Source organism: Ischnura elegans, chromosome X (assembly GCF_921293095.1).
Source record: "Ischnura elegans chromosome X, ioIscEleg1.1, whole genome shotgun sequence".
In the NCBI taxonomy this organism is placed as follows: Eukaryota; Metazoa; Arthropoda; class Insecta; order Odonata; family Coenagrionidae; genus Ischnura; species Ischnura elegans.
The window spans coordinates 75087298-75112383 of record NC_060259.1 but is presented as its reverse complement, the minus strand read 5'-3'; the positions used below and the strand labels follow the sequence as shown (position 1 = coordinate 75112383).

Sequence of the window (25086 nt, the reverse complement as noted above, 5' to 3'; positions counted from 1 at the left end):
TACTGGAATATCACAATTATTGTTGCCTATGTTTAATGTATTGCTAATATTTTCTGAAAAAATGGCCTTTACACATTTTCCTCTCGTATGCCGACGGTAAAGTCACATTTAAATAGGGCGGTGCCCACGAACACCATCACAAGAAAGTTTCCCTTTTGGTCGACAGGTGGCAGTTGACGCGGGCGCAGCTCCACGCATCGACCGCTTTCCTTGATCGATTGAAGGCGACGGTGGCGCTGCCCTGTGGCCGACCGGTGTTCTCCGCGGAGGCGCTCACCGCCAGTGTTGAAGGATCCACGGCACTCCGCTTCCCGCCCGCGCTTCACCGCTCCGCCCCGCTCAGGACGTTGGCATAACGGAGTTCCTGCCCACGACCACGCTAGATCCAGTTCTCGGCGCCCGTGACACGGTAAGCAGCCGCTCAAAGCGACGCCTGCACCGAACCCTGACGTGCCCTTGCGTCGGTTAATTGAGGGTTGGCAGGGACAACGGGGTTCAGACAAGGGTTGTGCGTTCACTACATTTTCAGCCCGAGGTTAAACGAGGGTTGCATACAAACTTACGGGGAGTAATTTAAAGTGACTCCATGCGTGCTTTAAAATAACTGCTTCATTGTGTCTGTTTCCTCTTCGCTGACTAACATTGCGTTTACAATGTTTCATTGTTAATCGCAAGAAAGTGGTACATGATCCTTACACCCTAATATTTTTACAAACTTTCGGAAGGTATTACATGGAAGGGATTCAAGCTTAATTAACGATTTGTGCGGTACAGAATTAAATGCAGTGTGTCTGTATACATCTTACTCGCTGCGCTCCGCGCGCTCGTTAAGGGGCTCCGCCCCTTAAAAACCCCGGGTCCGGCTTCGCCGTCTACATTTGTGATTCTTCGAAGAATTTTAGTTCGAATAATCTCACCTCAGCTAGTGGCCGGCTTCGCCGGCCAGGGGATAGGGAAGCGCCCCACTCATTCCTCGGAACGCTACGCCGTTCCTCGTTAAAAGGCGGCTTCACCGCCCAGGGGTTGAGTGTGCCCCCCCGGGGCTAACCCGCTTTATACTCGGAACGGCTTGGCCGTTCCTCGTCAGGGGTCGGCAAAGCCGCCCAGAGGGCAAGGGCATTTTGGAACTGTTTCACCGTCATTCGTTTAAGGGGCGGCTTTGCCGCCCAGAGGCGAAGGGAGCCCACAGCGGCTGCGCCGCTTTAACGTCGGGGCGGCTTCGCCGCCCAAGGGTTACTGAAGCTCCCCCTCGCCTACGCCACTTACTCCTCGGAACGGTTTCACCGTTCCTCGTTGTGGGGCGGCTTCGCCGCCTTGGGGATAATGAGCCCCCCGCGGCTGCTCCACGTAGGCCTCATAAATGGTCCTCTCCACCGAGAGGGTGCCCAGGGGGATAAGGGGGTTTTCATGTGTTATACATGCGGTCATCAATCGTCCACAGTGATCATGTGGCGATGATTTTAAAGGGTAGTGCAATGCGGCGTAATAGTGGCCACAAGTACCCATAAAAGAAGACTTGATGGCAAGTTTTCATTTTTTGCGGGGGGTTCCAACGGAATACCGGGGGTTTTATGCGTGTGAAAACCAGTGGTCACAAATCGTTCTCATAAATTCCCTGCGGATAAGTCCTAGGGGTCTGGAACAGTGGCAGAATTCTGACGATTGTTTTACCTGGATAGGCGATTTATTAGAAAAATTTTCTGGGAGGTTTCACGGGGTTATCGGGCGTTTTAATAAGTAGTAGAGGCACCAGACAGTAGTAGAGTAAATTGTGACGAAAACTACTCGGAAAAGCGCCTTAAACATTTTTTTATTTTTTTTTCGGCGAGGTTCCAGGAGGTGATCGGGGGTTTTCTGGTATTTTTTCCCGTTTTATTTACGGTGGCCCGCCCTCATCAAATATTCCGGATCTAGAGCTCAGAGGGGACGGGTAGTGCGGCGTAATGTTTGCGAGAAGTTCCCAAATAGGAGACTTAATGGCACATTTTACATTTGGGGGGATTTCAGGGGGATACCGGGGGTTTATATGTGTGTACCCCTGGCGGTCACCATCCGTTCACTTGAATTCCGTAGGGATGAGTCGTTGGGGTAAGAACCAGCGGTGGAAAGTCTCGAAAAGTACCGAAAAAGTAGACTTATATGCAAAGCTTTATTTTTTGGGGGGTGTATGTGGGTTTACCGTGGGTCTATAGGTTTTTACTACCAGGGGTCATCAATTGTCCACATCAATTCCGTAGCGATGAGTGGTAAGGCTAGAAAAGCGGTGGAATTGTGATGAAAAGTACCCAAAAAGGCTACTTATATTCAAATTTTAATTTTTTAGGGTTTTCAGGGGGTTTAAATATGGCCTTGTTATATGGTCACATGCATTTACTATCATAACTAAGAGAAGTTGCCCCTATGACATCCATATTTCGATAGTAGTACAATAAAAAGTAAACATCTCCCCGGAAAAAATTAGTACTGTCCGCCATTTTTATTTTTCCGCAGTTATATCGACTGCAACATTTATTAAATTCTTATATTTTCGGAAACCATATGAATAGATGTATGTAAATGTAGAGTTTAAAAGACATCGGTCGGGAAAACATTGAAGAAATCTTGTGTCAATCTTTTGAAAATCGTAATTTTCGGTGATTTTGGGAACGTTTTTATTTTTTTCTGGAAAACCATGGACGAAAAAAAGAAAATTGTTACCTTCATATCGTAGACGATGTTATGAGCATATATAATAATCATTTTCAGTATCCTACACCTGCAATTACGACGAGGGGAGAGGGAGTTATGAAATTTGTTTCGAAAAAGCTTTTCGGACGCCATTTGTGCAGCAATTTACTTTAAAATTATCTAAATCCATTACATAATTACGTGACTACATTCATCAGCTTTCAAAACGTACATAAACTATCCGCGTGGCACACACCGTTCACGCGCAGTAAAATAAAAACCGAAATACCGTCCCCGGAAAAGGCGCGATTTCGGCCATTTTGTCGTCCTAGCCATGACACGTGGCGGAAACTTCTGGTTTTCGGATTTTTCCTCCTGAGGTTTTCTGGTATATTTTCCCGTATGGTTTACGGTGGCCCGCCCTCATCAAATATTCCGGATCTAGAGCTCAGAGGGTACGGGTAGTGCGGCGTATTGTTTGCGAGAAGTTCCCAAATAGGAAACTTTTATGAATTTTTTTATTTTTTGGGGGGTGTATGTGGGTTTACCGGGGATTTATAGCTTTGTACTGCCAGGGGTCATCAATCGTCCACATTAATTCCGTAGCGATGAGTGGTAATTCTTGGGAAAGCGGCGGAATCGTGACGTAAAGTACCCGAAAAGGCTACTTATGTGCAAATTTTAATTTTTTAGGGGGTTTCGGGGGGTTTAAAGATGACGAAACTATATGGTCACATTCATTTACTTTCATATCTAACAGGAGTGAGCCCTATGACATCCATATTTCGAGAGTAATACAATAAAAAGCAAACCAGTCCCCGAAAAAAGTGAGTAGCGCCCGCCATTTTTATTTTTTCGTGGTTAAATGCGTTGAATCATTTATTAAAAATTCATGTTTTCTGAAAGACAATGCAAAGTTGTATGTAACTCAAAGTTTGAAAGAAATCGGTAAGGTTAAAAATGACAAAATCTTGTGTTAATCTTTTGGAAATCGTAATTTTAGGTGATTTTCGAAATATTTTATTTTTTTTCTGAGTAACCAAGGACGACGAAAGAAAATTGTTACCTACATTTCGTAGATGATGTTACGAACATATATAATAATCATTTTCGTTACCCTACACCTTAAATTAACTCGAATGCAGCGGAAGTTATGAAATTTTATTCGAAAAATAAATTTTTGGACGCCATTTTGGCTGCGATTTTCTCAATTGGAAACTAATAAATTTACTTTATTACATGCCCACGTTCATCAGCTTTCAAAAAAAGCATTAGCGACCCGTGTGACACGCATAATTAGCGCGCAGTAAAATAAAAACCGAAAGATGGTCCCCGAAAAAAGCCCGATTTCGGCCATTTTGTCGTCCTAGTGACGACACGTGGCGGAAACTTCCGGTTTTCGGATTTTTCCTCCGGATCATTTCCGGTTTCCCGATCGCGTGCCAAATTTCAGCTCTCCAGCACTTCTAGAAGTGGTCGGGAATTTGTATCCATCAGTCAGTCAGTCACCACAAGGGCTGTATATAGATAGGACTCGCTGCGCTGCGCGCGCTCGTTAAGGGGCTCCGCCCCTTAAAAACCCCGGGTCCGGCTTCGCCGTCTACGTGTGTGATTCTTCGAAGAATTTTAGTTCGAATAATCTCACCTAAGCTAGTGGCCGGCTTCGCCGGCCAGGGGGTAAGGAAGCGCCCCACTCATTCCTCGGAACGGCTACGCCGTTGCTCGCTGAGAGGCGGCTTCGCCGCCCAGGGGTTGAGTGTGCCCCCCCGGGGCTACCCCGCTTTATACTCGTTAGGGGTCGGCAAAGCCGCCCAGAGGGCAAGGGCATTTTGGAACTGTTTCACCGTCATTCGTTTAAGGGGCGGCTTCGCCGCCCAAGGGTTACTGAAGCTCCCCCTCGCCTACGCCAGTTACTCCTCGGAACGACTTCACCGTTCCTCGTTGTGGGGCGGCTTCGCCGCCTTGGGGATAATGAGCCCCCCGCGGCTGCTCCACGTAGTCCTCATAAATGGTCCTCTCCACCGAGAGGGTGCCCAGGGGGATTAGGGGGTTTTCATGAGTTATACATGCGGTCATCAATCGTCCACAGTGATCATGTGGCGATGATTTTAAAGGGTAGTGCAATGCGGCGTAATAGTGGCGACAATTACCCATAAAAGAAGACTTAATGGCAAGTTTTCATTTTTTGCGGGGGGTTCCAACGGAATACCGGGGGTTTTATACGTGTGAAAACCAGTGGTCACAAATCGTTCTCATAAATTCCGTGCGGATAAGTCCTAGGGGTCTGGAACAGTGGCAGAATTCTGACGATTGTTTTACCCGGATAGGCGATTTATTAGAAAAATTTTCAGGGAGGTTTCACGGGGTTATCGGGGGTTTTAGTAAGTAGTAGAGGCACCAGACAGTAGTAGAGTAAATTGTGACGAAAACTACTCGGAAAAGCGCATTAAACATTTTTTTTTTCGGCGAGTTTCCAGGAGGTGATTGGGGGTTTTCTGGTATATTTTCCCGTTTTATTTACGGTGGCCCGCCCTCATCAAATATTCCGGATCTAGAGCTCAGAGGGGACGGGTAGTGCGGCGTAATGTTTGCGAGAAGTTCCCAAATAGGAGACTTAATGGCACATTTTACATTTGGGGGGATTTCAGGGAGATACCGGGGGTTTATATGTGTGTACTCCTGGCGGTAAACATCCGTTCACTTGAATTCCGTAGGGATGAGTCGTTGGGGTAAGAACCAGCGGTGGAAAGTCACGAAAAGTACCGAAAAAGTAGACTTATATACAAAACTTTATTTTTTGGGGGGTGTATGTGGGTTTACCGGGGATTTATAGGTTTTTACTACCAGGCGTCATCAATTGTCCACATCAATTCCGTAGCGATGAGTGGTAAGGCTAGAAAAGCGGAGGAATTGTGATGAAAAGTACCCAAAAAGGCTACCTATATTCAAAGTTTAATTTTTTAGGGTTAACGACGAGGGGAGAGGGAGTTATGAAATTTGTTTCGAAAAAGCATTTTCGGACGCCATTTGTGCAGCAATTTACTTTAAAATTATCTGAATCCATTACATAATTACGTGACTACATTCATCAGCTTTCAAAACGTACATAAACTATCCGCGTGGCACACACCTTTCACGCGCAGTAAAATGAAAACCGAAATACCGTCCCCGGAAAAGGCGCGATTTCGGCCATTTTGTCGTCCTAGCCACGACACGTGGCGGAAACTTCTGGTTTTTGTATTTTTCCTCCGGAGGTTTTCTGGTATATTTTCCCGTATGGTTTGCGGTGGCCCGCCCTCATCAAATATTCCGGATCTAGAGCTCAGAGGGTACGGGTAGTGCGGCGTATTGTTTGCGAGAAGTTCCCAAATAGGAGACTTTTATGAAATATTTTATTTTTTTGGGGGTGTATGTGGGTTTACCGGGGATTTATAGCTTTGTACTGCCAGGGGTCATCAATCGTCCGCATTAATTCCGTAGCGATGAGTGGTAAGGCTTGGAAAAGCGGCGGAATCGTGACGTAAAGTACCCGAAAAGGCTACTTATGTGCTAATTTTAATTTTTTAGGGGGTTTCGGGGGGTTTAAAGATGACGATACTATATGGTAACATTCATTTACATTCATATCTAACAGAAGTGAGCCCTATGACATCCATATTTTGAGAGTTATACAATAAAAAGCAAACCATTCCCCGAAAAAAGTGAGTAGCGCCCGCCATTTTTATTTTTTCGCGGTTAAATGCGTTGAATCCTTTAAAAAAAGTTCATGTTCTCTGAAAGACAATGCAAAGCTGTATGTAACTACAAAGTTTGAAAGAAATCGGTCAGGTTAAAGTTGACAAAATCTTGTGTTAATCTTTTAAAAATCGTAATTTTCGGTGATTTTCGAAATATTTAATTTTTTTCTGAGTAACCAAGGACGACGAAAGAAAATTGTTACCTTCATTTCGTAGACGATGTTATTAGCATATATAATAATCATTTTCGTTATCCTATACCTTAAATTAAGTCGAAGGGAGCGGAAGTTATGGAATTTTATTCGAAAAACGAATTTTTGGACGCCATTTTGGCTGCAATTTTCTTAAAAAGAAATTAACAACATTACGTAATTACGTGCCCACGTTCGTCAGCTTTCAGGAAATGCATTAGTGATCCGTGTGGCACACACCATTCGCGCGCAGTAAAATAAAAACCGAACGACTGTCCCCGAAAAAAGCCCGATTTCGGCCATTTTGTCGTCCTAGCGACGACACGTGGCGGAAACTTCCGGTTTTCGGATTTTTCCTCCGGATCATTTCGGGTTCCCCGCACGCGTGCCAAATTTCAGCTCTCCAGCACTTCTCGAAGTGGTCGGGAATTTGTATCCATGAGTGAGTCAGTCACCACAAGGGCTGTATATAGATAGGACTCGCTGCGCTGCGCGCGCTCGTTAAGGGGCTCCGCCCCTTAAAAACCCCGGGTCCGGCTTCGCCGTCTACGTGTGTGATTCTTCGAAGAATTTTAGTTCGAATAATCTCACCTAAGCTAGTGGCCGGCTTCGCCGGCCAGGGGGTAAGGAAGCGCCCCACTCATTCCTCGGAACGGCTACGCCGTTGCTCGCTGAGAGGCGGCTTCGCCGCCCAGGGGTTGAGTGTGCCCCCCCGGGGCTACCCCGCTTTATACTCGTTAGGGGTCGGCAAAGCCGCCCAGAGGGCAAGGGCATTTTGGAACTGTTTCACCGTCATTCGTTTAAGGGGCGGCTTCGCCGCCCAAGGGTTACTGAAGCTCCCCCTCGCCTACGCCAGTTACTCCTCGGAACGACTTCACCGTTCCTCGTTGTGGGGCGGCTTCGCCGCCTTGGGGATAATGAGCCCCCCGCGGCTGCTCCACGTAGTCCTCATAAATGGTCCTCTCCACCGAGAGGGTGCCCAGGGGGATTAGGGGGTTTTCATGAGTTATACATGCGGTCATCAATCGTCCACAGTGATCATGTGGCGATGATTTTAAAGGGTAGTGCAATGCGGCGTAATAGTGGCGACAATTACCCATAAAAGAAGACTTAATGGCAAGTTTTCATTTTTTGCGGGGGGTTCCAACGGAATACCGGGGGTTTTATACGTGTGAAAACCAGTGGTCACAAATCGTTCTCATAAATTCCGTGCGGATAAGTCCTAGGGGTCTGGAACAGTGGCAGAATTCTGACGATTGTTTTACCCGGATAGGCGATTTATTAGAAAAATTTTCAGGGAGGTTTCACGGGGTTATCGGGGGTTTTAGTAAGTAGTAGAGGCACCAGACAGTAGTAGAGTAAATTGTGACGAAAACTACTCGGAAAAGCGCATTAAACATTTTTTTTTTCGGCGAGTTTCCAGGAGGTGATTGGGGGTTTTCTGGTATATTTTCCCGTTTTATTTACGGTGGCCCGCCCTCATCAAATATTCCGGATCTAGAGCTCAGAGGGGACGGGTAGTGCGGCGTAATGTTTGCGAGAAGTTCCCAAATAGGAGACTTAATGGCACATTTTACATTTGGGGGGATTTCAGGGAGATACCGGGGGTTTATATGTGTGTACTCCTGGCGGTAAACATCCGTTCACTTGAATTCCGTAGGGATGAGTCGTTGGGGTAAGAACCAGCGGTGGAAAGTCACGAAAAGTACCGAAAAAGTAGACTTATATACAAAACTTTATTTTTTGGGGGGTGTATGTGGGTTTACCGGGGATTTATAGGTTTTTACTACCAGGCGTCATCAATTGTCCACATCAATTCCGTAGCGATGAGTGGTAAGGCTAGAAAAGCGGAGGAATTGTGATGAAAAGTACCCAAAAAGGCTACCTATATTCAAAGTTTAATTTTTTAGGGTTAACGACGAGGGGAGAGGGAGTTATGAAATTTGTTTCGAAAAAGCATTTTCGGACGCCATTTGTGCAGCAATTTACTTTAAAATTATCTGAATCCATTACATAATTACGTGACTACATTCATCAGCTTTCAAAACGTACATAAACTATCCGCGTGGCACACACCTTTCACGCGCAGTAAAATGAAAACCGAAATACCGTCCCCGGAAAAGGCGCGATTTCGGCCATTTTGTCGTCCTAGCCACGACACGTGGCGGAAACTTCTGGTTTTTGTATTTTTCCTCCGGAGGTTTTCTGGTATATTTTCCCGTATGGTTTGCGGTGGCCCGCCCTCATCAAATATTCCGGATCTAGAGCTCAGAGGGTACGGGTAGTGCGGCGTATTGTTTGCGAGAAGTTCCCAAATAGGAGACTTTTATGAAATATTTTATTTTTTTGGGGGTGTATGTGGGTTTACCGGGGATTTATAGCTTTGTACTGCCAGGGGTCATCAATCGTCCGCATTAATTCCGTAGCGATGAGTGGTAAGGCTTGGAAAAGCGGCGGAATCGTGACGTAAAGTACCCGAAAAGGCTACTTATGTGCTAATTTTAATTTTTTAGGGGGTTTCGGGGGGTTTAAAGATGACGATACTATATGGTAACATTCATTTACATTCATATCTAACAGAAGTGAGCCCTATGACATCCATATTTTGAGAGTTATACAATAAAAAGCAAACCATTCCCCGAAAAAAGTGAGTAGCGCCCGCCATTTTTATTTTTTCGCGGTTAAATGCGTTGAATCCTTTAAAAAAAGTTCATGTTCTCTGAAAGACAATGCAAAGCTGTATGTAACTACAAAGTTTGAAAGAAATCGGTCAGGTTAAAGTTGACAAAATCTTGTGTTAATCTTTTAAAAATCGTAATTTTCGGTGATTTTCGAAATATTTAATTTTTTTCTGAGTAACCAAGGACGACGAAAGAAAATTGTTACCTTCATTTCGTAGACGATGTTATTAGCATATATAATAATCATTTTCGTTATCCTATACCTTAAATTAAGTCGAAGGGAGCGGAAGTTATGGAATTTTATTCGAAAAACGAATTTTTGGACGCCATTTTGGCTGCAATTTTCTTAAAAAGAAATTAACAACATTACGTAATTACGTGCCCACGTTCGTCAGCTTTCAGGAAATGCATTAGTGATCCGTGTGGCACACACCATTCGCGCGCAGTAAAATAAAAACCGAACGACTGTCCCCGAAAAAAGCCCGATTTCGGCCATTTTGTCGTCCTAGCGACGACACGTGGCGGAAACTTCCGGTTTTCGGATTTTTCCTCCGGATCATTTCGGGTTCCCCGCACGCGTGCCAAATTTCAGCTCTCCAGCACTTCTCGAAGTGGTCGGGAATTTGTATCCATGAGTGAGTCAGTCACCACAAGGGCTGTATATAGATAGGACTCGCTGCGCTGCGCGCGCTCGTTAAGGGGCTCCGCCCCTTAAAAACCCCGGGTCCGGCTTCGCCGTCTACGTGTGTGATTCTTCGAAGAATTTTAGTTCGAATAATCTCACCTAAGCTAGTGGCCGGCTTCGCCGGCCAGGGGGTAAGGAAGCGCCCCACTCATTCCTCGGAACGGCTACGCCGTTGCTCGCTGAGAGGCGGCTTCGCCGCCCAGGGGTTGAGTGTGCCCCCCCGGGGCTACCCCGCTTTATACTCGTTAGGGGTCGGCAAAGCCGCCCAGAGGGCAAGGGCATTTTGGAACTGTTTCACCGTCATTCGTTTAAGGGGCGGCTTCGCCGCCCAAGGGTTACTGAAGCTCCCCCTCGCCTACGCCAGTTACTCCTCGGAACGACTTCACCGTTCCTCGTTGTGGGGCGGCTTCGCCGCCTTGGGGATAATGAGCCCCCCGCGGCTGCTCCACGTAGTCCTCATAAATGGTCCTCTCCACCGAGAGGGTGCCCAGGGGGATTAGGGGGTTTTCATGAGTTATACATGCGGTCATCAATCGTCCACAGTGATCATGTGGCGATGATTTTAAAGGGTAGTGCAATGCGGCGTAATAGTGGCGACAATTACCCATAAAAGAAGACTTAATGGCAAGTTTTCATTTTTTGCGGGGGGTTCCAACGGAATACCGGGGGTTTTATACGTGTGAAAACCAGTGGTCACAAATCGTTCTCATAAATTCCGTGCGGATAAGTCCTAGGGGTCTGGAACAGTGGCAGAATTCTGACGATTGTTTTACCCGGATAGGCGATTTATTAGAAAAATTTTCAGGGAGGTTTCACGGGGTTATCGGGGGTTTTAGTAAGTAGTAGAGGCACCAGACAGTAGTAGAGTAAATTGTGACGAAAACTACTCGGAAAAGCGCATTAAACATTTTTTTTTTCGGCGAGTTTCCAGGAGGTGATTGGGGGTTTTCTGGTATATTTTCCCGTTTTATTTACGGTGGCCCGCCCTCATCAAATATTCCGGATCTAGAGCTCAGAGGGGACGGGTAGTGCGGCGTAATGTTTGCGAGAAGTTCCCAAATAGGAGACTTAATGGCACATTTTACATTTGGGGGGATTTCAGGGAGATACCGGGGGTTTATATGTGTGTACTCCTGGCGGTAAACATCCGTTCACTTGAATTCCGTAGGGATGAGTCGTTGGGGTAAGAACCAGCGGTGGAAAGTCACGAAAAGTACCGAAAAAGTAGACTTATATACAAAACTTTATTTTTTGGGGGGTGTATGTGGGTTTACCGGGGATTTATAGGTTTTTACTACCAGGCGTCATCAATTGTCCACATCAATTCCGTAGCGATGAGTGGTAAGGCTAGAAAAGCGGAGGAATTGTGATGAAAAGTACCCAAAAAGGCTACCTATATTCAAAGTTTAATTTTTTAGGGTTAACGACGAGGGGAGAGGGAGTTATGAAATTTGTTTCGAAAAAGCATTTTCGGACGCCATTTGTGCAGCAATTTACTTTAAAATTATCTGAATCCATTACATAATTACGTGACTACATTCATCAGCTTTCAAAACGTACATAAACTATCCGCGTGGCACACACCTTTCACGCGCAGTAAAATGAAAACCGAAATACCGTCCCCGGAAAAGGCGCGATTTCGGCCATTTTGTCGTCCTAGCCACGACACGTGGCGGAAACTTCTGGTTTTTGTATTTTTCCTCCGGAGGTTTTCTGGTATATTTTCCCGTATGGTTTGCGGTGGCCCGCCCTCATCAAATATTCCGGATCTAGAGCTCAGAGGGTACGGGTAGTGCGGCGTATTGTTTGCGAGAAGTTCCCAAATAGGAGACTTTTATGAAATATTTTATTTTTTTGGGGGTGTATGTGGGTTTACCGGGGATTTATAGCTTTGTACTGCCAGGGGTCATCAATCGTCCGCATTAATTCCGTAGCGATGAGTGGTAAGGCTTGGAAAAGCGGCGGAATCGTGACGTAAAGTACCCGAAAAGGCTACTTATGTGCTAATTTTAATTTTTTAGGGGGTTTCGGGGGGTTTAAAGATGACGATACTATATGGTAACATTCATTTACATTCATATCTAACAGAAGTGAGCCCTATGACATCCATATTTTGAGAGTTATACAATAAAAAGCAAACCATTCCCCGAAAAAAGTGAGTAGCGCCCGCCATTTTTATTTTTTCGCGGTTAAATGCGTTGAATCCTTTAAAAAAAGTTCATGTTCTCTGAAAGACAATGCAAAGCTGTATGTAACTACAAAGTTTGAAAGAAATCGGTCAGGTTAAAGTTGACAAAATCTTGTGTTAATCTTTTAAAAATCGTAATTTTCGGTGATTTTCGAAATATTTAATTTTTTTCTGAGTAACCAAGGACGACGAAAGAAAATTGTTACCTTCATTTCGTAGACGATGTTATTAGCATATATAATAATCATTTTCGTTATCCTATACCTTAAATTAAGTCGAAGGGAGCGGAAGTTATGGAATTTTATTCGAAAAACGAATTTTTGGACGCCATTTTGGCTGCAATTTTCTTAAAAAGAAATTAACAACATTACGTAATTACGTGCCCACGTTCGTCAGCTTTCAGGAAATGCATTAGTGATCCGTGTGGCACACACCATTCGCGCGCAGTAAAATAAAAACCGAACGACTGTCCCCGAAAAAAGCCCGATTTCGGCCATTTTGTCGTCCTAGCGACGACACGTGGCGGAAACTTCCGGTTTTCGGATTTTTCCTCCGGATCATTTCGGGTTCCCCGCACGCGTGCCAAATTTCAGCTCTCCAGCACTTCTCGAAGTGGTCGGGAATTTGTATCCATGAGTGAGTCAGTCACCACAAGGGCTGTATATAGATAGGACTCGTCAACGTCGTGTTTTCAAAATCACGGAGTTAAACGCGAGAGAGGGCACTCGGGGGTTTCTCTTTCCCTAACATTTTAATTTTTAATCGGTGTAAAATATTTGGATCAAAAGATTTCCTGTATAATCAACTTTCTCTCGAGTTTAAAAGCGACAATGTTGATAACGCATTTCGCGGTAGACGGTAGGTAAAATAGGAATATATTTTTGAACTTGAAATAGCATTCATTACGACTGCGTCAGTGTAGGTTGGGAAAAGCCGGGACAAGGTTTTCCTTTTTCAGCATAGGGGTAGGGGAAAAAAACATTTATCACCGTGATACGGTCTGATGAAATGGTTATTTTTCACGCATTAGTTGAGGGATAATTTTTGCGACGTTTTTCGATGAAAGGGGATTTGATTATCTGAGACATTTTCCATATTGCACGGTCATTAGTGAAGTATTTGATTTCTTATTTTGCGGATCAAAGTTTTCGCTTTTCCATGATTGACATTAACGCAATACACACTAGCTTCGGCGTACTTCACAAATAAAGGCAAAGGGCCGGTGATCCCTACCATTACTGATATTCCTCAAAGTAATGTTCATCGAAGGCAATTATTTGAGTTGTCAAGGTCGCTAACCCAGAACTTTGAAAGCATAAAGTAATTGTGTGATCCAGGGCCATTGTTCTACACCGGACTGCGAAATTTGTCGAGTAAGTGCGCCGGTTCATGCATTAAATATGCTTTTGCTTTATTTCTGCTTGCTATGATTTTTGAAAAAATCGTATGTACACGGTCCAGGAGAGCATTATCTACTTCTTTTAAGCGAGCTGCCCATAAAAACTTGTAGGGATAATTGCAACCTGCCCTTGTGAGGAAAATTATCATAGGGTCTCCGCCAGGAGACTAGGAAGCTCCTTCACAAAGTAAAAAGGACTATATTATCTCATGATTGTGAGAGATTCAAAGACTACCAATGGAGATGCAAAGCGGCGATCGAACGGTCCAAAAAGGAATCTTGGTAAAGTTTCTGCGGAAACGTGGAATCAGTTTCACAGCTCTCAAGAGTACATAAAATATTAGTTACGGACCCTGAGGCTGGGGTGGGGTCTCTTTTGCTTCCCTAGGAAGACTTCGCATCCTCTAACTAGGAAGCATTTATTCATCCGCTGGAGACGCACTTCCCCGACTTCAAAGAGTCGGAGGGGATGCAGCAAAGGGGGTGTTTCCTCCCATCCAGCTCAGACGGGCTGCAGACTGGCCCCCAGCATCATCACGTTCGAAGTACGGAATAAGCTAAAATGAGTTTTTGCCCCTATGAATCGCCAGGAGAAGGTGAAGTATTCCTAGCACTTCCACAAGGGGGACAGGAACTTTTATTATTTCCGCTGGTCATGATATTTCGTTTCCGTCTTGCGTACGGGTATATTCCCATAATGCGGAGCATTACTAAAGTCGTCTTCATCCTCGAACCAGAGAAGACAGATTACACTCCTCAAATTTTCGAAACTAAACAGCAGTTTGGCTCCTTCAGGGCCATTAGCTATGTCTTTTCTGCTGAAAACCCTAGAGATGATAAAAGATAGGCACTTCCGAGCAGAGGCGGAGCTAGGAATTAAGGCTAGGGGGGTTTCAGGCGCCAATAATACTGGGGGGCCTGGGGGTATGGAATATTCACCAGGGTAAGCGGGAAGCGCGGAGGCCCTTCTCCAGAAAACAATTGAGATAAATGGTTCAAAATGGTGAATTTTACGGCCTTCTGAGGGGTATTTTATTTATCCTCACACTATTTCCTAATTAATATTAAACCAGTTAAGTAAAATAGATTTAACTTAAAAAATTCTGTGAGCTGTGAGGGGGGGGGTTATCCCCCTAAACCCCCCTCGCTGCGCCACTGCTTCAGAGATGGTCCCCCCTGGGATCATCCTCTGCATCCCTATCAACACGCTTACCTAAAAATCCGGTCAGTGGAAACCAGACTACAGAGCCTTGTCTGTGGGCTGATGAACATCTTTGACCGTGTTTTTTGCTGGTTGAAGGCCTTTCTAGATGCTCGAGGGGCTTACCACAATACAGCTTTCGATCAGATATTCTTCGTTGTGGTCAGACGTCCGCACACATGTCGTGAGCTAGATTAGATATATGATCGAGCGAAGAACCGTTGAAGCAATCCAAGGGGATAGCTGAGCGACGGTTATGATTACTCATGGATTTCCTACCCTCTCAACGGCTGTGGAATATGGTGGTCAATAGTTTGCTTTCAGACCTTGACAAAACCGGCGCCTTTACGCTGGGGAATACAGGTAAAACAGTGATCCTGATCTTTGTTAGATTTATGGATACTGTTCATGGACGCGTGTGGGAGGCCTTGGATAGAACATCAGCATGCTATGCTAAAACAATGCTCTCGGTAATCCACACAAAACTAAGCTTCTCCTTTTTACCAGGAAAAGCATGAGAGGGCAACATAAGTTCCTCCATTATGGGAAAGATGCTACAACCCTCACCAGCAGTCAAATATCTCGGGGTCATTTTAGACTGCAAGCTTAACTGTGGAGAGTACGTCAGTAAAAAACTGAATAAAGAATTTGCCTCTCCGTGGTTGTGTGGAAAGCCCTTGGGTAAGACTTTGGACCTAAAACCTTGAGCTATTAACTGGATATACGGTGCAAAAGCGAAACCTAATTTGCTCAGCTCCTCAACGGTTTTGTGGAAGAAGACCCTAGAAACCAATATCAGAAATCATCACAGTTTTCCAGGCGGTAGCTTTCGTTGTGCTAAACTGTGCATTTAGTGTTAAGGCTTGGGCGGTATGACAGACCCATCCACATATTCACCGATATTCAGGCTGTCCATAAAGTGCTGATGTCATCTTGGTACAAATCTAGACTCAAAACTAATGTCTCAAGGCATATTTTGGATAGCCGATGGAAACTAGACCTTTTCTGGGTGCCAGGAATATTGGCACTCCTGGAAATTATATAGCAGATGAACTGTCCAAGGCTGGTGCCACCATAACCCCAACTGGTCCTGAGCTTTGTTGTGTCTTCTGTCAGTTGTACCTCTAATAACGATGACCATGATCAGAGCTTGGGACCTTCCTCAACACTTATGGATCTGGAAGGAAATGCCTAGCATACGACAGGCTGGACTCCTATTTGAGGTGCCTATTCCAGGACTTACGAAGAGACATCTATGCATAAAAAGAATTCAAGTTCAAACGGTTGAGGGCTTTCCCATGAGCCACTACCACGTAATGAGGCAGCTGCAACTTCTGGGCATCTCAGACTCAGCCAGTCGCAGATGGTGCGAATATGGAGTTGAAACAACTATCCATCTGCTATGGGAATATCCTTCTGTTGTGCTGACTCGTAATAGCCACCTGGACTCATCTTTCATTGGATCAAAGGAGGTTAGAGATGGGGGCCTGCTGGCCTTCAACAAGGACATCGACCAGTTTCCCATGAAACCATCGACTATGGCAACCAAAGTTTAACTCTTAGAGTTTTGAGCGTCTGGAAATGGTTACAGGGACAAGCCTCTTCAGGAAGCAGCTGTCTGTGAACTTAAATAATTTTCTGACAGGAATTACCATCTTTAAAAATGTAAGCCCTGATCATACTGGGGAATGGTATACGAACACTTCCAGAGCTCTAAGGGAATGTGCTCATTCACTAACTGTTTTACTGTCAATTGCGATTGATATTCAAAAATAAAGGGGCACTTTAGTATTTCGTTTTTAGATGATCCGCGTAATTCTCCAGACATTGGCGGGGAAAGTAATCCTTTCGCAGATAAGTTAATGACGTCACGATCTAGTTCCGAGCTGTTTGCCGCTTCTCAGCTTCTCCTCAGCCTTGTGCAAGGGTCTCGCGTGGTTCTTTGTCGTTTCTACGTGTGAGACCGATTTTCTCCAAAAATCAAAGGCTCTCCCTGAACTGGTAATTGAACCATTTCTCTAATGACGTCACCAACTTACGAAAAAATGGCAGCACATTTCCCTTTCGTAATTATTAAAATATGAGAGTATGGCTATATGGGGGCATTTTTTTGTTCATAGTGCCTTATCCTTCCCTTCTACTCGACGAATTATTTCAAGGAATTAAGATTTTGGTTCTGAGTGAACGACCCCATTGTGTTTGCGTACTCCCGGAAACTATTATGCGTTTCGCGGCCGCAGACAGTTTAGTCGGAAGGTCGGTAAGGTATGAGTTAAAGGAGAAAGTATCAAGTATTGATGTGAGAACAGGTGGTCGGGTAGAATCGGAAAGCGGGCAGGACGTTACCCGAAAATAGCGCCGCGGGCGCGTTATAAGTTATTCCAATGATCCCTGACTCGCATTAACCAGCCATTTAACGTTAAATGTCACTTTTTTGCGTTGTCGGTATAGTGTGATATTTGCGTGAACAGGAAACTTAAATCTGATCACTGATCGCATCTACTCAGCTTGTACACAATTTAATAACAGGATTTGGAATTACATAATCAGGGGTAATTACTAGTTTGCATGCTTGGAGCTCCTCGGTTCGAATAACGTCTGGGTTGCTATATAAATCCCAAAATATTGCATACGTTTTCTTGGTAAATTTGTTTTTGTTGTAGGAGTAATTGGTTCTATGTACGCTTGTGTAATTCATCTTCATGTAAATGGTTTCCTGTGTGCCATCGTTAGGGTCCTTAGGGTATATAAGGGGTGAGATTTTTTATCAATTTAACACTACGCTAAATGTTAAAGTCCTTATGTTACTACCAACATAACACTTGCAATCATGTTTTTGGTGCTGATTTCGCCGAGGATCAGGGGCATAATAAAGGGGTAGACCAAATATGAAGCATCTCTTAAGGCCTGGTTACACGGTGCATTAACCCGTACGGGTTAATGTCTAAATGTATGAACGCGAGAATTAACGGAAAAATTCACCGTGTAACCACCCCAAAATGTACAAATGCATGAACGCGTGAACGGAAAATAGAACCTGTTCTAATTTCGTTCATGCATTCACACAAGTTGAACTCATAACAGAGCCACCTGGTGGGAAACGACACATTTAGTTGTCATCTGCAGGGCTATTCCACGGCCGTCTTGGCTTTTCAGTAACTCTTTACGCGTATTTGTTCATTTGTACTGTATCGTAAGTGCTTGAATCCTACCACAAACTCACCATTTGCATCTACACTAATATTCGTATGGATTATCCCTGTATGTATGCCGGACATACCAAGATTATGCCTATGGTATCTTATTGGTCTTTACCGAAGGTACGCATACGAGACCGTTATATTCCGCTCAAGATGAAGCGTTAGGGTAGAAGCCATTTTTCGGGTGAATCCGCGGGCATTCTCAGGTAGATTGGAGTTACATGGTCCAAATTAGAAATGATTTAAAAATCACTCCCATTTTAACTTTCCTCAAGGCTGCAGTCGAAAAATTTCAATATTCTTTTAGCAAAACTAATGATGAACTACTGAAGAATTTATGGGATTATGTCATTCCAACCAAACCTAAACATAAAACACCCAAATATGCCCTAAACCCTTCCCTTAGCCACCTAACCCCCGCAATGCTCGGTCTGAAACATCAAGAGAGAAGTCAACCATAGTATAAGAAACCACCCAATTGCAGAAAACCCTAGAAGACAGCTGATTGGTGGAAGATCGAATCAACACTACTTAAGAAAACTCCGCTTGGTTTGGCTTGGGAACATACAACATGGTCCCCGCTGGTCACAATTTTTTTAAAGGATTCGAGCTGTATGTCCGTGCAGATCATGAGTTATGTATAATTTACAGCTGGGTCGGTAGTGTGGATTAAAGGTTAGGGTATAATTATCGTCTTCACCATTTAATATTTTATTAATTTTTGAGACAGCCTGTCTCTGGGAACGTTCACAGATCAAAAAAAATAAAGTGATACGCGATCCCTTTTTAGTAAAAAAAACAGTTGAAATTGCTCACACACTATACAAAAATACTCATGAACTTAAACACTGGATGTAAACAGGTGATCATAAACCAATAAATACAGGTACAAAAAAAATAAAAATAAATTTATGTGCCAATATTTCTCGTACATATCAAAGAAGTAACTGAGGTAACATACAACATAATCAACCCGAAGTTACCCATGGGGGTATTTCATCGATCTAAGACTAGTTATTCTATTTTAATTCTGCTGAATGATGATAGAGACTGTTATGGTTCTCGAAGGTTGCTATTAAATTTCAACTGAGGTACAATTATAATATTTGGATTCATGCTAGTTCTAGTGGTCGAAATATTTTGTTTTCAACTTTTTGGGTTGTAAGAATCCCCAACTTGGGTTTCTACAGTACGAATTTTAATTTTTTATGATTTTCTCTTATTTGTGTCTTTTTCTGGTCACTGAATACAATGAAGTATTTATCATCATCATCATCACTGGTCAACAATCCTAGGATTGCATTGCCGCAGCTCTCCACTCAGTTCTCCTATCAGCTTATCTTTTCAAACCTACTTATTTCTTCTCTTTCACATCCTTCTTTGTTCGTTCCATATATTTTGTTCGGGGTCTTCCTTTTCCGTTCTTACCTTCCACTTGTCCCTCGACGATTGTCTTCATCAGGCCATCATGTCTCAAGATGTGGCCTATAAGGTTGTTCTGTCTTCTTGTTAAGGTTTTCATGAGGCTTCTCTTCTCTCCTATCTCTTCTTCTCTTCTTACGACGTATTTATAACCTTCCTAAATACAGGCCAGAGCTACTAAAAATTAAATTTACTAAATTCTTCAATGATGATGATATTTTTGTATTCTTCGTATGAATAATGAAAGTTAATATAGGTGTCATTCCATTCCGGCATTCTGAAAAATCCCTTGTGACCAGCATACCGCAAATACATGAGAAGAAATCAGTAAAGTCATGTAACTAAAGAGACCTGTTAAAAAATTCAATCTTGCCGTTTTACTCATTAGATATTGTGTGCTATGAGGGAATTTGAAAGTCTAGGGATTGCCTGAATTATTCTGACTTATAATTTCATGATAGACTGAAGTCGAAACCATGAGTAATTACATATGGAAGGTTGAATGCAGATACTAATAAGTTCCTGTGAAGTAAATCTTCAAATGTGGAACAGTTTATGAAGTAGAGGTGTATTGAGTACAGACGCATTTGGATATAAACTATTTTAATAGCGAAAATTCCACGTAAGGTAAATCATTTGCCTACCCCTAACCATGCACACAACTGGCTATTCTGCGATTATTTCCTTGAATTATAAACCATTTACTATCTACCATTATATTACTCATTACTTCAAATTTTCTCCTACTTCAACAAACATAACCGACGTATCTGAGAGATATAAGTTCCTACCCACACCGACACGAAATACCACACATTTGGAATATTTTGACCAGCATTCAAGGGCGTATCTAGGATCATAAATAGGGGGGGGGGGGGGACAAGCCATAGTCTAAGGGGGGGCAAGCCAAGTTGTACATTAGTTTATGAGATTATTTCCTTGAAAAAATGGTTTTATTTTAGTTACATATCTTATACTAATACATATCATTTTTCGTGGGTTTAAAGAACATTTTTTATTACATTCGTATCGATTCAGTTCTGATTTTTCTCAAAGACTTTTGCAGTTTTTGCTTCTGGGGGGGCAGCTGCCCCCCTGCCCCTCGCTGGGTACGCCCATGTCAGCATTGGTTACTAAAATCGGGTCCTCATGGCGGAAGTTTGCCGAACAACCCGAAGAGTTTACTTTTAAAAATGGCGACCGCACTAGATAGCACAGAGGAAGAAAAAGGAGGTTTGCGCAACGTCAGGTGAAGTGCAAATGAAATCCGTCTCATGTATATTGGTCTCCTAAAAGTCACGAGTCCTTTACCCTTAAATCCTGAATGGCTGAGATGTTTTGAACCCATAAATGTGGGGTGTAGTCGGTAGGGTCTCGGGGAATGAGGGTGAAGCACGCAATTTGGCCGTTAACTCTTGGTTGAAATCACAAAGAATGCCATGAACTCTACGGACAAACGCGAAAGCGGTGATCAGCGAAAGAAAGAAAAACCACTTCAAAAATAATTTTCTGCAAAATGTACGCGTAAATCCTAATTGGTTCGTTCAATAATCCTTTCACTTCACGCATACATGTGTAATTGAAATTGAAATTCCGCTTAAGGAATATAGAAAGTTAATAAAAATGAAATAAGGGTGCTACTTTGAAAGGGTTGCACTAGCGATTTCAATTTTTCCTGAAAATAAAATTACTTTTCAATGGTATTTATGAGGTTTTCAAATTTCTTTACCTTTTTATTTACAAGGAAAATATCATTACTCTAAAACTGGTCAGTATGCAGATCGATTCATTAATTGGTTACAAAGTGAAACAATCGTAAAGTAACAGCCTATTTAATAGATATGTCTTACGATGTCATTCACTTTGTAGTACGTTATTTCTTCTTTCAATAAATCAAGTCTGTCGATTCTTTTACTTTCCTTCCATTGTCAATTTTGATGATTACTCACGATGGAATAGTTATATCAATAGATGCAAGTCTAAATTATTTGTAGGCGTTCATTAACACCCTCGTAATCAATGTTCCAAAAGTGGAATATTTCGATCCTGCCTGCTGAAATTCACATTAATTGCACATTAATCAGGTATCTAACCACTGACCTTTGGCTTTCCGGGCTTCTGCGAAGACCGTTGCGCTATTCAGGTTTCTTGGCAATCTTGACAAGGCGGCCCTCCAATGAAGGTTTTTATTCCAATAGCAATAAAAAATAGTGTCTAATTGTGGAACGTCTAGGGAATATCTGAATTATATTGACGTATAATTTCTTAATAGACGGGAGTCGAAACCATGACTCATTAGAGATCGAGGGTAGGGTGCACAAACGTAGAGGTTCCTATGAATTAAATCCTATAATGTGAAACAATGTATAAGATAGATATGTATTAATTTCGGACGCATTTGGACATTTTCAAGACGAAAATTTCAATAGGATACATCATTTACCTACCCCAAGCTATTTAAGGTGGCTGCGTGATGTACGCTATAGGTTATTCCGCAGTATTTTCGTATAATTATAAACTATTTATTATCTAATTTTATAGTACTCAATCCCCCTCATTTGTTTTTCCCCTACCTCAGCAAACAACCGACGTATTTGAAAAATATGTGCACCCGCCGACACCGACACGAAATACTATCATCCTGAAATTTGAAACAATATATGAGGTAAAAATGTATTACGTACGGACACTTTTGGATATAAACTTTTTTCAGTGTGAAAATTCCATATCGGGTAAATAATTTGCTTACCCCTAACTCGTAATGTACGCTACCGGCTATTCCGCGCATATTCAATTGAAAATAAAACATTTATTATCTACTATTATATAATGAATAAAAACTTTTGGGCTATTTCGCCGCGCCAATTCTTGGGTGGCCCCAACGTTTCCCGACCGATGCTGGTCGCTTTCTCAAGGGATTCTGAAGAGTTGAGAATTTAAATTCTTTTATATAGGTATCTGTGTCCTTCAGAATCCCTTGAGAAAGCGACCAGCATCGGTCGGGAAACGTTGGGGCCACCCAAGAATTGACGCGGCGACATAGTCCAAAAGTTTTTATTCGTGTTGACGAGCACCCGCGAAAGTTTTAACGAAGAATTACTATCATATTACTTGATTCCCCTCATTCTTCCATTTTATTTTAATTCATTATTTTATTTATTTACCCATCATTTATAGTTGCTAACTTTCTAACAGCCACAAGTCGACTCATATCAGACCGAGAGGAACCTGGTGGTCTGTGCAGTAGACCGGAAAGCCACGTATCAAAATGATATGATTTTTTCCGAACATCATGCACAAATTGCCAAAAAATGGCGAATTTTAATATGCAACAATTACATGCAAAATAATAATAAATTGACAAAATACATTTTTAACAACTTTTTGCATAGAACGTGGTTTTTAAAAATCATGATTTAAAGCCTTCGGAAAAATGGATGAGTGCTTCACGAGCGAAATTAAAGACCCCATTTTTAGGGAATATCCGATTTAAATTTGTTTATAACTTTTTCTATTTTAACGAATTTTTCTTGTTTTTTTGGAAGCAACAAAAGGTAAAATTACTCTAATTTTTAAATACATTCATGATCATTTTAATTTCTGGCTGAACCATTTTTTTATTGAAATGAAAATGGCAAAAATATGGTTTTGGTCAGCTTTTTTCGTATTCCGCCCACCGCTGTCAGCGCTGTGTTTTCAAGGGTTCTGGTATTTTCTGGATATGCCACTACATTACCGCACCGCTCCATAAACTTCACTAATTAACACACTATTTATTTTCTTAAGGTTAGAATACGGAACAAAAAGATCATCAAAATTCCATTTTATATTTTGCCACCTTTTTACGTTTTGAATATTTTTTGTCGTGGCTATAACTTTTATACTAGGGATGGTCAGATCGGATACCTCGGATCCAAATATCCGCGGATATTGCCCTTCAACGGATACATCGTATCCAAAGTCGCGGAAGACATCGGATCGGGATCCGAAATATTTAATAATAGCTTCTGTGAATGCAACGCGCCGTCGCATGCGATTCTTGTCCTACTCATGAACCGTTTTGTTGGAAAGCTCTCGCAGAGGTTACGTAGGAGAATTTCAGCCGTGGAGAATAAATAAGGCAAAATACGACTGGCACATAGTGTAACTCTTCCCAAGAGATTGAACAATCATCGGGGGAATCTAAACGTCAGGAATTTGAAAATGCATTTGGATCCGAAAATATCCGATCCGAAAGATCCGGCTCCGAAAATCAAGGATCCGATCCGAATCCGGATCCGAAAAATATCCTGGATCCGCTCATCCTTATTTTATACCCGTTAGGAGCCCATGTTTCACCCATAAATTCATTGCAATGTTCACTAATTCACTGACATTTCATTTTTTAATACTTAAAACAACCTGTAATAGGAGGTACTGCCGTGACCTCAATGAGAGAGAAGAGGCTCCGTGAAGCGTGATTGGTAACATAGTATATGATTAGATTATATGGTATATTTATTCTCTGATTTCCGGCTTTTTTCCATCTACCACAGCACCGTTGTCCTCGTCCTTTTTCTATTATAAATTCCTATCCCTCTCTATCCTTACCTCTGAATTTATTTGAATGCTTGCGCTTAAGGCGTCGTGTGAATGAATGAAGTATACTACTTATCGATACTTCTCTTAAGCCATGTTTCTTCAGCCTTCCGTCTCTCTGAATTATTCCTCCAGGGATAAATTTTTAGGGACTAGTGAAATGATAGCTATAGCTATAATTTTCTGAATCACACGGTCACTTCCATCTTCCCTTTTTCCGTCTTTTTCCGTATTAACAGCTTTCTTTCAATTAAAAGCCAAGCGTGGCGTTACAATCGCTGTTGGTGGCCGCGCGTTCTGATTGGCTGAAGGACGGTGCCAGCGATGGTTTCGGCGACGGTAAAAGGGACGTGCCGAATGAAGGAAAAATGGATGGGATTTCCATCCCTCAAACATTAGGGTAGTGTCTTTCATCAAAGAAAACGAAAGGTATTGATTGCGATTCGTTACCCACCATTAGTGTATCCATAATATACAAATCATTTGGTTTTACAAATCCCAGTTTACACGAATGGCAATGGTCAATTTTAACCGCATTTGAAAAAGGCCAGATTGGCGCCCATGCGATGCCACTCCACGTGACGTCACAGGGACCTAGTTTCTACACGAGTGTATAGGAGTTTTACATCGCCTGAGATTACCAATGCGTGCATGAGGCACATACCTCAGGGAAACATGTCTTAACCTATTAAAACTGCCTATGGTCGGAAAGTTTCCTTCGTACATAAGGTATTAATAATCCTTATTTAAGCCAAGCGCCTCCCGCTGGCAGGGTACTCTACTACCTGCTAGCAGCCTCCATCGTATCAGCGCTCAAAGCCTCGCCCCAAGGTCACCTCACACGGTGGCAGCGGGAACCAGAATGACGTCACACGGGGTTTTCCCAGGATTCATACTTAGCCGTCGCGTTTTCGCGCGCTTGAAATTTTTCACTTTTCATTTAATCGCAAAAAATAGATATCGTCAAATCTAAAAGCGTGAAATTCGTACTCCAGGAGTAATAATCTTTCGATTTAGGCAATAAGAAATAATAGGGAACCACCCTATTGTGAAAAGCGATCGCGTGAAACGATCATTTTCCCGACATCATTGGAGCGATCGCTGGGACTGTCCCTCGACAGGGATGGAAAAAATGAT

The 25086-nt window shown here is 42.8% G+C and overlaps 1 protein-coding gene across 5 annotated transcripts in view; it reads left to right on the top strand.

The window, feature by feature from the left end:
- The first annotated feature begins 277 nt into the window (after nucleotides 1-277).
- LOC124171937 (dihydropyrimidinase) overlaps nucleotides 278-25086 on the top strand; it is a 212517-nt gene continuing 187708 nt past the window's right edge. For 2 of the 5 annotated variants that reach the window (XM_046551375.1, XM_046551373.1), the window contains exon 1: nucleotides 281-409. The gene's annotated coding sequence lies outside the window, so the exon portion shown is untranslated. Of the gene's footprint in view, nucleotides 410-25086 lie in introns of all 5 variants that reach the window. The other 3 variants (XM_046551380.1, XM_046551374.1, XM_046551377.1) reach the window with 3 other exon arrangements.